Genomic DNA, 17,036 nt, shown 5'->3' with positions numbered 1-17,036 from the left:
ATTCCATGGTGTAGATATACCACAGTTTATTTAACCATTCACCCATTGAAGGATATCTGGGTTGTTTCCTGTTTGGGCTATTAAAAATAAAGCTGCTGTAAACATTTGTGTACAGGTTTTTGTGTGACTGTAAGTTTTCATTTCTCTGGGACTAATGCCCGAAGAGTACAATTGCTGAGTTGTATGCAAGTTTCATGTTTAGTTTTATAAGAAACTGCCAAAATGTTTTTCCACAGTAACTGTACCATTTAATCTCCCACCAACAATGTAGGAGTGGTCCAGTTTTTCCCCATCCTTGTCAGCATTTGGTATTGTCATTGTTTTTTCTTTAACCATTCTGATAACTGTGTAGTGATATCTCATTTGGTTTCGTTTTGCATTTCCAATGCTTAATGATGTTGAACATCTTTTCATGTGTTTATTTCCCATCTCTATATCCTCTTTGGTGAAATATGTTTTCATATCTTTTGCCTATTTTCTAATTTGATTTTTTTAATGTTGAGTTTTGAGAGGTCTTTATATATTCTAGATAATAATCTTTTGTCAAATATGTGGTATGCAGCTATTTTCTTCTACTCTGTAGATTGTCTTTTGATCCTCTGAACAAGAACTTTTGCAGAACAAATGTATTTGTTTTGACTAGGCCAAATTTATTATTATTTCCTTTTTTGGATTGTCTTTTTGGTGTCATGTCTAAGACTTCTTCACCAAACCTGATTCCTGAAGAATTTCTCAAAAATTTCTTCAAAAGTTTTATGGTGTTATGTTTCACATTTAAGTCTGCAACCTATTTTTGAGTTTATTTTTGTGTAAAGGTGTGAAGTTTAGGTTAAATTATTTTTTTCCTTATGGTTGTCCAATTGTTTTAGCACCATTCCTCCACTAACGTGCTTTTGCATCCTTGTCAAAAAGCAGTTGAGCATATTTGTGTAGGTCAGTTTCTGGCTTCTCTCATCTGTTCCATTGTTCTATGGCTATTGCTCTGCCAATACCACACTGTTTTGATTGCTGTAGCTACAAGTGAGTGATTCCACCCAATTTATTTTTCATTATGTGGGGTGTCCCAAAAATGTATACACACACTTTGAATAATTATAAAGGCAGTGTTTATTAAAATATATTTCATTTTCAAAATTGAGCTATCAGCTGTTAAAGTTTGTATACATTTTTTTGGGACAACCCTGTGTTTTACCTGTTCTGGGACCTGTTTTTCCCCGCACATAAAATTTTTGGAATAAACTAGTCTATGACTACAAAAAACTGTGCCAAGATATTGATAGGAATTGTATTAATAAATTAGAATGTTGAGATTGCATATATAATATTAATTAAGTTAATATGGTAATTCCATTTAGTAAGGCCATTTTCTTTCTTCTGTAGTTTCATGGTGAGTCGTATTTTCTAAAGTTGTGCCTATTTTATGATTTTTTAAAGTTTATCTTTATTGTTGAAAGTATTACAGATGTCCCCTTTTTCCCCCATTGCCCCCTTCCACCCTGTACCACCCCAAGCCTTCCCCACACTATTGTCTGTGTCCATGGGTTATGCATATATCCATATAAATTTTTATGGATTCTTAATCTCTCCCCACCCACCTACTCACCCCCCCTCCCTCTGAGATTCCTCAGTCTGTCTAAATCATTGAACGAATATTAACTGGTCATTTCTCTTCAGCTACAACTTGATGTCTTTTTTAACTGCCAAAATTGAAGCTTTTTTCCCTAAAGGAACAACACATTCTTGATTTGTGTATATAACTTTCAATTCTAAATTATTTATCTGTTTGTGAATTTAACATTTTTTGAAGGGTTACTTCTAGAGTGTTTTTAAGACCACCCATTAGATTTTTATTTACAAGATAACTAAACCTATTGTTCTGCCTTAAGGACAGTATATTTTACCTCTTCTGTTGTCTCAAACAAATGCATTTTCCCAAATAGCAAAATATAATATGCTGCCAGCATTGGGATTTAGGGTATTGGAGTTTGGTATGCGTTTGGTATTGATGAATAGTAGATCAAAGTTTTTAAATTAAAATTTTTCTGTATTCTCATGCTTTGATTATGTGAAATATTTTTATGGACACAGAAAATAGACAGGGAAGGGGTGGGATGGGAGATGGGTGGAGGGGGGGAAATGGGGGACATCTGTAATACTCTAAGCAATAAAATAATTTTTTTTAAAAAAAGAAATGCAGAAAAAAATTGCAAAAAAAATCTGGTGAAGCTCTTAATTTAAAAAGGACTCTTGGAAACTATTAAGTGTAAAAAAAGAAAAAAAAGAAAAAGGAACCATTTAATGATTCAGGGTTAAGGCACCAAAAAACACCTTTTGGCTCTTTTTCCTAGCCTGCTTTATAAATTAGCTTTTATTGCTTTACTAAAGAATAGGATGGGGCAAAAGTAGGTTGGACAGTTGTTCGTATGGAAAATAATACAATAATTAATAAATAGTAACACAAGAATAAACTTTTGAGTCCTCACAACTGTCAACCCACTTTTGCCCCACCTTGTATATCACTGGTGGCCTATAAGGTGGTTAGACTTAGAAAGCAGGAATTTGAACATCACAGTCCAATTATACTACATTAAATAGTTAGCAGAATTGCTTCTCAATAATGAAAACTTCCCTACGTTATAGCATGTGGTTCATAGTTGTATAATCATTACAGTGAAATTTGCTCCCACTAATATCGGCTATTTGTTTCTTCTCCATCTACTCCTAACTTTGTTTAGGTAATAGTTATAGCTGCAGCAAATGTAGAGGCTCGTATCCTGTGACTGAAAAAAAGTGTCATTTAAGGAAGAAAGCAATACAGGGGTGGGCAAAAGTAGGTTGACAGTTATTCTTATGGAAAATACAAAAATAAGTAATAATACAAGAATAAACTGTTTCCTGGTCTCACAGCTGTAAACCTACTTTTTCCCACCCCTGTATAATGATACCCATCATAAACAGACATCTCAATTTCTTTCTTCACATATAAATTATCTGTATTTTTTTATGTTTATCTGGTCCACTGAGAGACTTTTTTTTTTATTAAATATATCTTTATTGATTTCAGAGAGAGGAAGGGAGAGGGAGAGAAATAGAAACATCAATGATGAGAGTCATTGATGGGCTGCCTCCTGCACGCCGGCGACTGAGGATCGAGCCCGCAACCCAGGCATGTGCCCTGACTGGGAATCGAACCCCGATCGCCTGGATCCCAGGTCAGATCCTAGGTCGATGCTTAACTGCTGAGCCACACCCGGCCGGGCCACTGAGCGACTTTTAAAAGCTCTTTGTCTAAAGCAGTGAAATCTTAAAGCCAGTGAGCTTAAGACAGCCTCCCCTATCAAAAGAACCTTGCTGGTGGCTTTAGCCAATTTCTGAGCTCTCTTAGCACCAGGGAGAGGGATAAACTGGGAAAGGTAAGAAGTTACTCTTGCGTGGATGACTTTTTGCTAACAATATGATTTTTAGTAAGTAAAGGCCACAAAAGCCATTTGATTTGTGGAAGAATTAATTCTAATGAGACTTTATTAGCTGCATAGTACCCTCCTCCGGCTGTGGTTTCACTTTCTGTGGTTTCAGTTACCCCTGTGCTCAATCGCGGTGTGAAAATATTAAATAGAAAATTTCATAAACAATTCATAAGTTTTAATTTGTGCACCATTCTGAGTAACGTGATGAAATCTCACACCATCCCACTCCATCCCTCTGGGGGATGTGAATCATCCCTTTGTCCAGTGTATCCACGCCGTATATGCTCCCCACCTGCTCGTCACTTAGTAGCCATCTCAGTTATCAGATCAACTGTCCCAGTATCATAGTGCTTGTGTCCAAGTAACCCTTATAGTAAGTAGCCTAATACTGTGTCACAATGCCTATGTCATTTCACTTCATCTCATCACATAGGCATCTTATCTCACCTCATCGTTGTTTGAATAGAAAGGGATATAACACTATGACGCTATGTTATTTTTGCTGCCAGTCTTAAGGATAAATCTACATTGTGTTCAGGATTCTGTGTTGGGCCAAACTTAACAATGACCATTATGTGTAGAAAATAGCAACCATTGTTGTTGAATTAAACTATCTCTGGAGATTGGAAAAAAATTAATTATGCTAATGAAACCTTAATAGCAACATAACCAACAAAGTTAACATAATCAGAGAAGAATAGGTAGAAGCAGAAAACAGTGCAATTGCTGAATTATATCTGGCAAAGGAACCCTAAGCCATGTAAAGGTGGTGACTGTTTACTGGGCTAAGAAAACAATTCCAAAAGTATTCACACACACAAATTCGAATTTTTCTACTAGAACTTCAAGCAGACTGTTCATGGCAAACTCCCAATGGAATGGAATTAATTTGTGTTGTGTTTGAAAAGTGTATGTGTGTCTGCAAGAGTTACATGGAAGAATTAGACTAACACAGAGTACTTGGTGGTTCATGAAGTGAATATTGGGGATCTTAAGGACATTTTATTAGACAATGGGCAACAATTTTTCTCTGGGAACATGTTGCCACAGTAATAGCGGAAGTCAGAAAATATTTCACACGCAAACATATCTGAACCTCTTCCTGAATGCATTTAACACTTTGAAGTGATGGCAACATCTGGTAACAAGTAGAAACCAGCGTCTTATAAACTATGGCTTCGTGTTACCACTTCATCTGAATTAGTCATTTAAGTGGTTTTATGTGCCTTCTTAAGAACTGACAAGGTTAATTTTGGACTAGGGCGGGCAGGCAGGAAATGCTAAAGCGGCTCTTTCTTTTGAAGGTTTGGTTATTCCGTATGAGGTCAAAAAGTAGCCCTTGTAAAGTTTACAAAGGTAAAACAGTGATATCTTGACAGCTAAGTGAGACTTTTCTTTCTTTTTTGTGTGGCAAGTTTGAGGGAAGACTCAACAAAATTCAAAGTTCTTTCTACTTTCCACCCCACTTCTTTCCTCTGAGATGCTTTTATTTTCTAAAAGTGAAGAAGTTTTGAAAATCATTTTTACTGTCAAATATTATGAATTTGGTGTCATTAGAAAGATGTAAGCTAGCATTTGTTTGGCCAGATTAGCTCTCAGAAGTCATCCTATTTCGTAGTTATTCAATGGGACAAGAGTAGATGCCTTTTATATTTATTTTATTTCCATTAAAAGTGCTAAAAGTTTGCTCTTGGTTTTGTAATAAACAACTATAGCAAATAACAGTGAGTTTAATTCCTTTTGGATGCAATGTCATTACTGTGGATTTCTTTAACAGGTATCAAGTGTCCAACCTGTGCCAGACACTTTTCTCAATGCTTGACATAGGTCGGAGAACAAAGCAGACAAATCACTGCCTTTGTAGAGCTTAACAAATATAAGTAATAAGACAGAGCAGTTTAAAATCATTTAATGTTATCATTCAGCTTTTAATGACCTTCATTAAATGAGTTTTGAGAACTGTTGCACATTTTATCTGAAGTTTGAATAGAGAAAAATTGGCGATTTGTTTGGAATAAATGGCAGTAAGCTAGAAGCTGATAATTAAAGGAAACATTTGTGTTGTGTGGGGTTTTTTTAATTTCTTTTTCTATTAAGGTTTGATTTTGTGATTCTCTCTTTTGTTTTTTATTTTTCAGTGATCAGTGTTATAATTAGGCCCCTTAAGCACCTGAGGAATGTCACGAGTCTAACTTCTGGATTTATTCTTTTTATATGGGCTCACTTTGGGGAGGGGTCACAGTGAAAGGCTGTAGTAGCTCTGGAAATGAATGTTAAAGTATGGCATTTGTAAAGGTTGTCTTCTGTCATTTGAAGAATTATAGACTACTTAATGTATTTAATGTTCACTGTGGAAAATGAATGTCCTGCTCAGTTATTTTTGCCTGTGTGAGTAGTACAAGAGCTGACTCAAAGGAGATGACATGATGGTTCCTGTCCTGAAGTGAAATAAGATGATGGGTTGTGGTGGAAAAATGGTGTGGTCATGCCCATATTTGCTCACATCTCTTATTCGTTTCCTTTTATAGAGGAAAACCAAAGAGAGTCTCATTTCTTATTTTTTAAGTTTCCTTTTTGTATTTTCTTCTCATGCCATTTTCCTTTCTTCTTAAAATTTCATTGCAAAGCTTTGCAATTCATTTGGCTCAAGCTGTGCTTTGCAATAATATAAGTACCCCTTAGGATGTTCATAGTGGAGGCATTATACTCATTTTAGGGAATCAATTACATTTATGGACACAAACACTCTGAGTCCCTTGGCTGTGAAAGACATGTTTCATCAATCTTTATATTTCCTGATGCCATCTAGTACAGTGCCTTTTACAGAGTGGGTGCTCATTTAGTGTTTGTTTGGTGAATAAACTCAAGCCAGGAATTTTTTTTTTTAATAACACACATATTATTTTACCCATAAATATTATACTGCCCTTAGTTTGTAATATTTTAAAATAGTTATGATTTTTGCATTTCATACAGAGTTTAACTTTCTGTTCTAGTTTATGTTAGAGAAGGAAACTCTTACAGTTTACAAGGAGAAAAATCTGATTTGCTACATATGAGCTAGATATTTTTAAGTAGTTTTATAACAAATGTATTACCTTTTTTAATGATACTGTTAAATTCATATCTCATGGATATGAACCTGATTCTGCAAAATGTGCTTTGGAGTAGATAAACTGTAGATTGGTCCCCTAGAATTGATATTAATGAATTAATTTTTCATAATTCATCAACACAGAACACGTGTTAAAAACCTATTCTGGTAATTGTATTTTCAGTTTTGAAATTTCGTGTTAAAACCTATAGACCTTATGTTTTGTCTCTCTAAAAGTGAATGACTCCATCATAAATATCACTATATTAAGCACCAGTTCTCAAAAAAAAAAAAAAAGTGTGGCATATGGGCCCTTGGTAGTGAAAATTACTTGCATAATAACATCCAAATGTTACTTGATTTTTCACTGTGTTAACATTAGTCCTGGTGAGTAGAACTGCTGGTGCCTTAGCGTGCAAGGGAGTGGCACCACACTGCATTAGCAGTCACTGTATTCAATAGCATACCCTCCCTTTTAGAAAAAGATCTGCAAAATGGGTTTCATTTATGAATGTTCTTGATGAAGCAGGAAAAATTAATTTTATCAAGTCTCAGCTCTCGGATAACATCTTTTTAGTATTCTGTGTGATGAAATGGGAAGTATATTAAAAGCATTTCTGCTATGTATGGATGTACAATGGTTGTCTTGAGGAAAAGCGCTTGTGCAATTGTTTGAGTTGCAAGCTAAACTAGCTGCATTTTTAAAAATAGAAAACTATTTTTACTTAAAAGATCAAATGACACATTAACTGATTATTCAGACCTGAATATTTGAGATATTTTATCAAAAATGAATCAAGTAAGTGTGCCTGTGACTGCAAGAAAAATAACTGAGAGTATTTGTTGCCAATGAGAAAGTTAGAGCTTTCAAGCAAAAATTCAAATTTTTGCAAACTTGCATCAGCCACCAGGTGTCAACACTTAGACTTTTCTAATGAGATCAATGGTGTTTTTAATGAAAGTGCTCTATTAGATACTATAAAATGAAGTGTGACAACATTTGGAAGATCTGCATTAGTCAAACATTATTGTTCCACATGACCAGTGCATGATGTTACAAAATCAAGCATGAGTAAAAGGTCCCTTTAGAGTGCAAGGTAGACCAATGGATTTTAATGTAACAGAGTATGAAAATTTCATTATTTGGTATCCAATTCCACACTGTAACTAACCTTAAATAAACTTCCACTTCTCCAGTTTTGACATAGTATTTTTAAAAATATTTTAATTGATTTTTTAGAGAGAGAGGGAGAAAGAGAAACATTGGTGTGAGAGCAGAACATCCATCAGCTGCCTCCTGCACGCTCCCTACCAGGGATCGAGCCCGCAACCCAGCCATGTGCTCTGACCAGGAATCGAACCCTGACCTCCTGGTGCATGGAACGACACCCAACCAGCTGAGCCACATACTGGCCAGGGCTTGACATAGTATTATAAAGAATATCCATAATTATCTGAAAAGACTCTTAAAATACTTCTTTTTTCAACAACATATGGGTGGGAGACCATATTTTCTTCATACACTTGAACCAAGCAACATGTAGCAGACTGAATGCAGAAATAGATATGAAAATCCAGCTGTTACTATATTAAGTTAAACAATAAAGTAGTTGCAAAAATTTAAACAATATACTCTTCTCATTAAATTTTTGAAAATATGGTTACATGTTTTAAAATGTCATTTATATTAACATATAATGGGCTTGTTTTTGTTTTTAAAGAAATATCTCTTAAATTTCCTAGTCATAATTTCTAATATGATAAATTACAATGATAGATGTAACACACATATCAAAAAGCTCTTTGGGGTCTTCAGGTCTTGGCGCCAAAAAGTCTCGGAACTGCAAAATTAGTTGGGTGTTTTATTTTTGCTTCTTGTCCTTTCCTATTTCCTTTCCTTTCCTATCCTTTTTTTGAATGGTATAGAGCATATGAGTTATTCCTTTGTATGATTTTATTAGCTATGAACAGAACACAGATGTCTTTTTTCCAGTTTCATTGAGATATAATTTACATATAACATTGTATTAGTTTAAAGTGTACAACATGATTTGATATTTTTATATATTGTTAACTGATCGCCACAACAAATATAGTTAACATTCAGCACCTCACCTAGTTACAGTTTTTTTCTTATAATGAGAACTTTTAAGATCTACTCTCTTAGCAGCTTTCAAATACACAATTTAGTATTGTTAACTCTAGTCACTACAGATGTCTTTTAAATTAGTTCCTTGCTCTATGTGTAGTTCAGTTGATAATTTTTGAAGAACTTCTACTTAAACCTACCATCTATTTCAATCTTTTGTTTTAGTGATTAGGACAAGGTTTATAATTTAATATATAATAAGACATCCTATTCTAAAACTTTGACAGATTTGCTTACTTGTTACACAAATACAGAGCTAATAGAGACTTATTGGGGAGAGATATCTTGGAATATTGAAATTAAGATATTTTGTGGCTTATCCCTCCCCCCAAATGAAAAAAAAAATGATTACATAAACCAGATCTGCTTGATTGTTAAAACTGACACATCCATACAGCAGGGAGTTTGTGTATGCAATACTGTTCCTATTTTAAATTTCCTAAAGTTACAGTAGTAATTTCCTGCATGTTAATGTGGTACCTGTTTTATGTTAGATCTCTTTGCTTCAATGCTTTACTCACTGTGGGTATTACCTATTTGTTTGCTTTATAAATCATGAAGATGGGAAAATCCTGTTTCATTAAAGGACAATAGATTGTTGTTATTGAGGTGTGTCATTAAGCACAGTGAGGGAGGCCTGCGTTGTCTGTGTCACACATGGAAAGACTATACCCGGTACTGGGTGTGGTGGAGAGCATGACGTTTGAATGAAAGGTGGAAGAGTCATTAAAAATACTATATCTGGATCTTGTGTTCTAATTGTATATTACACTTATATGTCTATGAAACTCATGCAGCACAGGGTGTGCCTCTTTCCACCCTGAGGCGTATGTGTGTCCACAGGTGCAAGTGTGTGAACTTTGAGAGAGAGTTACAGGTACAGATAAAACATGGGTTTGTTTCCATTGGCTTTCCTCAGCATGCATTGTGATGAATTTGAAGTGCAGTGTAGAAGTTGTTTTCATTCCGTGGCCTGCTTATAAAAATGTAAAATGAATTACACAACCCTTGCCACCATCTTCTATTCCTAAGCCAATTTTCATTACCCATAGTAAAAATAGAAATTGTGTTCACAGAGTCACACACATGCACATACACAAGTACTCCACCTTCTACCTCCCACCCCCGCACACCACACATACCCCAGATGATGAGCGAAACCTTTAGAAGGTTACAAACTGGACCATAGATGAAAACTGGTTGGACTACTGATGTTATAGAACAGTCTTTTAGGAAATGTTGTAGTGGTTAATAATTAGAAGCTATGCATTTTTGAAGGGAGTATCCATACCTAGAACTTTGACCACAATATTTTGTAGTTTAAATGAATTCTATTATGTTACGGTGAGTGGATTTTCAAATCAGCGACTTGGTGTTGACAAGTTTCAACTAAAGATTCACCTTAGAGTTCAGAAAGCTAGAAAAGCCTATACATTCCAGATGACCAAGAAAGGGAAAGTCAAGGAAGCTGTTCCTAGGTCGCCTTATCATTGAAGAAGTTAATAGCTCTTGGGACAGACCCATGTAGGTGGTTTGAAGTGACAAGTGTGGCTGAAGAAAGACTAAGGCTGGGAAAAACAGCATCTCCTGTCTAAGGCTGATACTGTCTTCTTACCTGAGGCAATTGCCTGTGCCCCAATTTTCTTGGCAAACTGCATGATGATAATACATACATGTACATCTTTCCAGGTAGCTCAAAGTGCTTGAGAGTTACTTACTATCTCGTATGTCCCCTGACAAGCCACAGTCAGATAGTGCTGTGCGTGTTTTACAAATGGTGACATTGACCCCTGGGAAAGTTGACGAGGCTTCACATAGTGAGTCAGCAACAACATGGAAAAACACACTGTCTGGCTCCTGCCACTCTATTCCTTCTATTCTGGATTGTGTTGCCTTTTGATATCTGATGGGGTTTTTGTGATTGATGAAATAAATTAGAGTGCTTCTATTAAGGAGATCAAATGTAATCTAGCGTCTGCTAATGGTGGTTGGTGAAGAGGACAGGAGAACACTCTGCCTCCTACCATGGACTGTCTCCATCCTGTTTACAAGTGAGTGCAGAATAATTCTGGGAATTCAATATATTATCATAAAGTGCTTCACTGTGTTTGTTTTATATTATTTATAAAGGACTGGAGAAGCTATTATCTCACTTTCATTCCTATTAGGAAGATAGAGCAGATGGTATTATGGGTGTTATATCCCAGGAAGATTATAATAATGGCTGCCACTTACTAAGCACCTTGCTGGAGCCAGATGCTCTTACATACTTATATTGTCTCATTTAATCATCATAGAAACCCTGTGAATTAGCTCCACATTTATAGATATGACCACGGGGTTCAGAAGAAGCTAAGTATTACTTGTTCAAGGTCACAAGGACTTCAAATTTGTCAGACTCCTAAGACCCTGATGCTCCCATTGCTTTCCATTTCCTTTCGAATGATTTTCAGTATTAGACATGGTCTCCCGAACCTAGTGCATCACTTGTGTTGATTTTCTGTTCTCTCCTATAAAGGACACTTCCCACAAACTAGTTGCTTAATTTAGCAATCAACTGATTAGAATTGCTAGCTAAGTTAAAAAGCAAATTTCAAGAATAAGAATAGCAGGGATCATATATCAAATGCTTACCTTGTGCCAGGCTGTGATCTAAATTTTAACACACATTAAATCACTTAAGCATCTCAACAATGTACAAAGTAGTTACTATTATGTGAAATGGTTACTATTAGGTGGAGTAGTTACTGTTATCATTCCCAGATGAGAAAACAGGCACAAGAGCTTAAGTAACTTGCCTAAGGACACGCCCAGCTAGAAGACTGCACGGAGCCAGTATTTGAACCCAATCTGGCTCTAGAGCTTAGTTCCTATATGTGACACTGGTAGAAAATATAGTTGCTAAACTTACCAGCTTGCATTGCAACAGAAAACAGGTGTAGTAGATACTCACAATAAATGCTACAACACCTAGCTCATGCAGTGTAAATGTCGTGTGAAGATATGAATAAATTTGGATCAAAATGAATAATAGAGAATATAAGTGGTCTGAGAGAGTAAGTTCGGCTTTCTAAGTAATATACTTTACTAAGGTGTAGTGACTTGGGCGCTGGGGAGGAGCTGGCTCCATCCATGTCTTCTAAAATAAGCAGGTCATTTGGCTAACGTTCAGACTCTAAATAGGTATGTGGGTTATAGCTATTTGACCTGAACCAACTTTAAATTCCCTGGTGCTCTTGCATGATTTCTGTGGGGCTGGAATGAAAAAAATTACCTTTTCTCTAAATGTTGTGAAGTGAGGCTTCATTAATACTTGGCAAAAAATACTGTGAGGTTGACAGGAAGGGGATTCGTAAGTATTATATCATTCTTTTGTCAGGGAGTTCTCTTTTTCAAGCAGGAAGTGTTATGACTTGCTCTCGAAAGTTGCAATTGTAAGAAGAATGTTGGGTTTCCAGATTGGCGTTCTGAGCGTGGGAGGTTCCTTCTATTAGCACTGCGAGAAAGAAACAGGTTCGCTCTCGTCTTCACAGAAGGGTAACTATTTTCATATTGTTTCGTTAGACTCTAGCTTTTAGATTACTGAATATTTAAGCAGAAATTCACAAAGTCTGAAATTCTTATTATGTGTTTTGGCAGTTAAACATTTGGAGGCATTTTCTGAATCTTATTTATTCAAGCTGAATCAAATTTAAGAGAAATCTTTGAAGTTTAGAATCTAACCTGTTTGCTGTATATTCTATCTTTTCTTTATTTGGGGGACCATTTTAGGGACTTGGTACTTTTTAAAAATTGGTTTTGAAATCCTGATTATATAGCTGTATCTATCAATTTAGATGGCCAAAGGATTAAATGACAGAAACTATTACTCTGTATGTTGGGTGGTGGGGTGGGGTGGGATTTCAAATGCCTTTGATCCCTGTTAAATGGTTTTTGTATATTCTGTGAAATAGAAGGTGAGGTAGCTGTCATGATGACATGTCCTGATTAGACTGGTATTCTACTCTTACAAAATGACTTATGGCAAACAGTTGTCCTAATGTTTACACTTTACAAAATAAATGAAAACCATTGATGATGAAATTTTGGTGGTGGTATTTTCTAACACCGTAGTGGCAAGTGATTTTTGGTGCTCACATAATCACCAGGGTTTTCCATCACATGGTGACCTTATAAGTTTTATTTCTCCTTATTTCAATATAGCTATTTATATAAACCCGGACTGAGTTAAGGGTAACGTCTCACAGTGGTTGTACTTAGCACACCTGTATGAAGTAAAAAGTGAAGTATGAAACAAAAGAATCTAGTTTTCAACTAACAAGTACTATTTGAGAACCTTATAAGCAGAGTATGTAAACACTGCAGGAGATACTTTCACTGACTAATAGACAAGCTCTCAACTTAGCTCATAGTCTAAGCTGAAGTTGTATCTCTGGTGATTTCTGAGTTACACATCATAATATTTGGTTTGAGTTGAAGCATGTTAGCTAGTCTGATCCTGCCTTGTGGTGTGTGCGTGTGCGTGTGTGCGTGCATGTGTTACCGCCAATGTTAATTTTCCAAGGAAAGGAGAATGGAAATACCCGTCAGGTGTGAAGGTTAATTAATTTCAGTAGCAGCAGATACAGGTTGGGTTTGTGTTGGGTGGTTTTTTTTTGTAAATTATTTGGATATTTTTGGAAGGTATCAAGGTTTATTTAGGAAATACAGAAGGGATTAGACCTTTTTAAAAAGAGAGTGCACTATTTCAATCCAAGCAGTGAATACACCGTAGCTCTGTAAAGCTGGGGGAAGGAGTGGTATTAGTTTGTTGTCTGGCAAGAATTTAAAGAATATCTTCAATCTGACTGAATCGAATTGAATGTTTCTATTATTGGAAAAGTTATTAACTTATTTTTAAATAGCTATTGCTTTAAGATCTTACCTTTTTTTACTAAAGTACAAAAAAAGAAAGGAAACTTTTACTTTAAATGGGTATGGGATATTCCTCCAGGAAATGACACATACTTGGGTACTCTGGGATTTAAGTGACTCATAGGTATCGGTGCTTGAAAAAATTCAGGATAGGGAAAGGGGGGGGAAGAGAGGGGGCGAAAGAAGACTCTGGGTGATGGGTTTAGGGGCATTTGTTTATCTATTTTCTCTTACCTCTGTATATATTGAAAATTTTCATAATAAATTTAATTATAGCTGTAGTTTGGGGCAATTTACATTTATTTCTAAATGTTACTTTTATCTAAAAATTGTAGGTTTGTCAAAGCATCATTTGTACATGATGCACATTGTAAAGTGCAATGGGCTGCTTGATTGCCAAAATTGTTCCAAGTAAAAGCTTTCTGAAAAAGAGCCTTTTTGTTTGACTTTCAGCTAAATTCAAAGGACAGGTTGCAAACATCTTGAAGAGTTTTTCAGTATCTTGAAGTATTAATCAAGAGTAGATAGTTAAAACATACTAACAAGCCAATTGCATGTGAATAATGTGGGAACATTATTACACCTTGACTGTTTTGTTCACAGCTTTCTCTAATAGCGTACGCATTTAAAAACCACATGGAAGCCCTGGCCAGTTTGGCTCAGTGGATAGAGCATCAGCCTGTGGACTGAAGGGTCCTGGGTTCAATTCCGGCCAAGGGCATGTACCTTGGTTGCTGTCTTGATCCCTGGCCCCTGTCGGTGAGGGCGAGTGTGAGAGGCAACCAATCGATGTGTCTCTCTCACATCGATGTTTCTCTCTCCCCCCGCCCCCCCTCTCTCCCTTCCACTCTCTCTGAAAAGCAATGGAAAAAAATATCCTCCGGTGAGGATAAAAAACAAAAACCACATGGACAGCTATTTAGCCTACTGTTATGTTTAAATTCAGTTCACTTTCCCTGCTTGTCTCCATCAGAGTTTATTCAACAATCGCAGGTGCTTATTGTGAGCCAAGATGCAAAGTCAAGTAAGGTAACAACCCTGCTTTCAAGAAGCTCACATTTTGTTTGAGGTGGCTCAGTTGTAATATTAGAGAGGTAGGGGACAGATCTAAGATAGTCTGGTTTAACTCTATACAGTCCCCCACTCATGACTTTGCAAATAACAGTCATCTCTGCTCCCCTGCCCTTCTTTAATAATCCTTCATATTTCTCATGCGTCCTCAGGGGTTGTTGGAGCAGCATGCATGCAGGAGATAGCAATCTCTCCTTCACATTAAATAGTAGCTAATGTCTCAGTGTCCTTAAATTCCTTGGATGAACCCAGGGCAAAAATTGCAGTTATAGATAGGCTGCTACTTGTGGCTGGATGAAGGGTAGGTAGTGTTAGCCTTCAACCACTGACAGAGCCTCCCAAAGGTGATTTCTCAATTGATTTGGAATTTGAAACATATTTTACCATGGAAATAATAGCTAAGGTTTTTCAGGTCATCTCACAAATGTTTCTCAAATGGTATATTACATTAACCTGAAATGTTACGTTTTTGTGTATGTATTATTTTAATGAGTTGTAGAAGCATAGTTGCTAAATATACCCAGATTTATGTTCCATCAGCCAGTTGCTTTGTTCTTTACTCACGAATGCTGTATAACTTAGCAGTATATATGACAGTGCCTCGTGGGAAAATACTGTTAGTTTTCTTTGGGGTTATCTAGCAGTGTCCCCTGTTTAGTTTTACCAATTTGCAGCTGAAATATCAAGTCGAATGACCAGATCTAGGCTTGAAAAGCAGCCTTGCTAAGTAAAGTGTGGACATGTTGAATGTTGCTTTCATAGACGTTTGCTCTCCACATTGAGACTAATAAGCAGTTTTTAATCATGCTGAGGTGCTAGAATAATGAAGAGTAAAATCCTTTACCACTTCTTCTTGTGCTTTAACCTGCCCTAAGCTTTCAGGACTAGGAACCTAGGGCACGTGTGAAGGCATTTAGAGTTGGACTCACCTGTTTTGACTTGAAGAATAACAAATCATTACATTGAGAAAGATACATATAACCGCTTAAGCTATTGCAGTTACTTCTTTACCAGAAGTCTATTAAAGTTTTCTATTTGTTTTAGAAGGAAGCAAACAAAACTACAAACCACATGCTCCTTGAGAAAAATCAGTTGTAAGGTTATAAACTAATCACTAAAAAGCTATGGGTACCATAGCGATGGTTTATGGGTGAAAAAAAATTCCTAAAATAAAAAGTAAATGACATAGATACTTGAATGTTCAGTTATGTTTACACTAAGACTAAGTTATTAGCACTAACACCGTGGGAGGGGTTATTCACAGCACTTAACATTTAAGAGGCTGAAACTGAGCAATATTAGGGATAGTGAAGCACAAGCATGTCATATATAGGAGTAAATGTGCTTCAAGAGAAGGTAAGCATCTGTGTCCTTATTTTTTAAAAGTATGCCGTCTTATTGTCAGTGCCCATTTAACACCAATGTTGTTGTTGATTTTTAAATATATTCTTTTTATATATTTTAAAATATGTATATATTTTTTTTATTTCAGAGAGAGGAAGGGATAGGGAGAGCGAGAGAGATAGAAACATCAGATGAGAGAGTCATTGATCGCCTGCTTCCTGCATGCCCCCTACTAGGAATCGAGCCAGTGACCCCCTGGTTCATGGGGTCAACACTCAACCACTGAACCACTCCAGCCAGGCGAACACCAATGTTTTGAAGAAAGAACTTTTAGACTATATATTCAGGCTGGGTTTATAGTTGTGAGTAGGCAAAACACAGAATTTATTCTTGTATTATTATTTATTATTGTAGTTTTTTCCATATGAACAACTGTAAACAGACTTTCATCCCACCCTGTGTATAGTCTTTACTGAACTCGTTGCCTATATTCTGTATGTTTTTCACAATTATATTTTTGGTGATTTCAGCTCAAAGAGTAAGTGAATCCCCTACCCTTTAATGAAAACAGGTCAGTATTAGCTAGAGAGGGGCCACTATCTACATTTCCTGGCAATCATTCATACTTCTCAATGTCATGGTCATGTTTCTTAGGAGCTTTGAAATGATCTTCCATAGGCTGTAATAGAAATGAGCCTTCTTCCCATAAAGCAGTATGTATGTAGCCTCTGTTTCTGTTTTTATGGTAAGAGTAGTTAATTACCTTCTCTCACACATAGTCTTTTAATTTTACATTTGCTGCCCATTAGCCCTGGGCAAAGTCCCTTAATTACCCTAGGCTCTTGTTTCTTCCCTAATACAATTTCAATAATCATTCGATACTGGGCATGCTGGGAATTATTCCTATCCTCGAAACATGGCAGGCAGTTGGAATATTTTTTTAGCCATGCCTCCATACCCAGCATCCAGTGATGGATTATTGTGACTGTATGAGAGA

At 36.2% G+C, this 17,036-nt stretch overlaps 1 protein-coding gene across 2 annotated transcripts in view; it reads left to right on the top strand.

Annotated features, from left to right (window-relative positions):
• Nucleotides 1-17,036, top strand: part of PLS3 (plastin 3) — an 80,097-nt gene that overhangs the window by 20,268 nt on the left and 42,793 nt on the right. Inside the window, exon 1 of one of the 2 annotated variants that reach the window (XM_081125063.1) lies at nt 12,139-12,247. The exons of the other annotated variant lie outside the window; for it this stretch is intronic. The gene's annotated coding sequence lies outside the window, so the exon portion shown is untranslated. Of the gene's footprint in view, nt 1-12,138; nt 12,248-17,036 lie in introns of those variants that run through there. 2 annotated transcript variants of the gene reach the window in all.

This window comes from Miniopterus schreibersii (assembly GCF_964146895.1).
Source record: "Miniopterus schreibersii genome assembly, chromosome: X".
Taxonomy (NCBI): domain Eukaryota; kingdom Metazoa; phylum Chordata; class Mammalia; order Chiroptera; family Miniopteridae; genus Miniopterus; species Miniopterus schreibersii.
The sequence above is the reverse complement of the archived record's forward strand: the minus strand, read 5'-3'. Positions and strand labels throughout refer to the sequence as shown.